Here is a 1,918-nt window from a genome sequence, read left to right as displayed (position 1 = left end):
TAATAGGTGTGTACACATGATATGTGAGGTGATGATACAATTTTCAAGCAAAAATAGTTCAAAAGTAAATAATCGTGATTATTTACAGCAGTCACAATTTTTTTACAAAACTTATAAATTTTGGCCTAAACACATTCTATACACCTAAAACAAGTCTTAAATTGAATTTGGTCAAATTTGGTCTTGTCGGCATCACTTTGTGCTTTGTCGCCTCTGAAATCACCGCTTTCTGTGACTACACTGCCTATTGGGTTAGTCAGTCAATTTTGAGACTTTGGACTTGTTCTCAACATAGTCGTGAAGCCGCTCATCCAATTCTGGCTCATTTGGACCCCATATGTCGAATTTGACGCTTTGTAGCCTTCGAGCCGTTTTCTGCTTTTTGAGGGCTTTGCTTGCTTGATTTCGCTAAACTAATCATATACATTGCATATGAACCTCGTAGGCAAGCTGTCTGTGGAGTCATATCGGAATTCTGGTACCTGCCAAAAACCTAGCTTTTCTATTGGGGGGCCCTTCGACCCTTGTCGATTGGTCAACTGATGATATAGAAAGGTTTTATTATGTTAGGGCATGCTACAGTACAAAGCCTATCTGATTTGGTCAAGCTGACAGGCCGCTAAGGTCAATTTTTGATCGTAGGTCTTCGTGCACTGCTCGGTTTCTCGGGTTTTTTCTAGGGGTTTAGACTAGCTACTGGCCGGGACAAAATGGATCATTGAAGTAAAGAACTTAACCCTCATGTCTCATGTGAGACGGCACTGAAAACGGACAATTGTAGACTCCAGAAAAGACGCGCGAAAGAGGTCGAAAAGCTCTCTCTACGAAGGCCACAAGTGGAAATGAGGTGGTTTTCGCCTACCTTGGATATCTATACCCGGACTTCCCGAACCAATTTTCCCCAGATTCCCTTGTTAGTCCTACTAGGCCATGAAATCTATATTAGACTTAAAAACCTCCTTGATCGGATTCCTGTAGCTCATTCTGCAAGAATTTTGCAAAAGTAGGCCTGGCCGCTTAATTTAGGCTTCCCGCTTTCATCTTCTGATTTCATTGAAAATTTTTGTGCTGGTCCGCCTTGTCTTTCTGATCACCTTCGTGTCTTTTGTTTTTCCATCTGAGCTTCCTTGCTATTTATTATTAATTTTTTTGATCTATTTATTGAAAAAATCAAAGAAAATAACAAAATTCTCTAAAAAAGTAAAGTTAAAATCCAATAATAGAGAAAATCCATTGAGAAACATACGTTTATCGTTTTTTGTTGGATTTTTCTATTTTTTAAAGTCTCATTATCAATAAAAGTGATAAAAAATACCCAAAAAGGACTTTTTTTTAAGATTTTATGATAATATATACACTATTTACACTCATTGGGAAGATATTATCAATGAATTTTCCCTTGATGATGAATTATAAGGGAATTTTTGCAAAAAATCACACGTTAACATCGAAATTTTTCCTCCCTCTTCAAACATTGCCCTTAATTACTTAGTACTTAGTGCCCTGCCCTTCCACCCCTCCTCGATGGCGTACTCCGAGACAACTGTGTGCATGGGTTGAAAAATAGTGTCTATGTATAGCTATGGTTGGCTCTACCATGCTTTGAAGATCAATGCAATTCAAACCACTATGTTGTGCAAGAGCTGGGTTTTGAGTAATTAACTCAAGGGTTTCTGATGTCGAGGTTTGTTGCTGATGTCTTCCAAAGAGAAACTCTTGTAGCTTGTGTGCTCTCTTTTTTATTGTACCATGAGGATGCTTCATCACGTTGATTGTTTGAGCTGTTGGTAGCACTTTGGATTGTTGTTGAGATTTTTCTCGCCATTGGTAGCTTGGTCTGCTTGGTGGTATATGGTGTGGTGGAGTCTTTTGAGACTCAACTCACCATTGCTTGATTGGTTTTATGGTTTGTGGAGAA

This window comes from Adiantum capillus-veneris, chromosome 23 (genome assembly GCF_014529385.1).
Source record: "Adiantum capillus-veneris isolate H3 chromosome 23, ASM1452938v2, whole genome shotgun sequence".
In the NCBI taxonomy this organism is placed as follows: Eukaryota; Viridiplantae; Streptophyta; class Polypodiopsida; order Polypodiales; family Pteridaceae; genus Adiantum; species Adiantum capillus-veneris.
Note: the sequence above shows the minus strand (reverse complement) of the source record.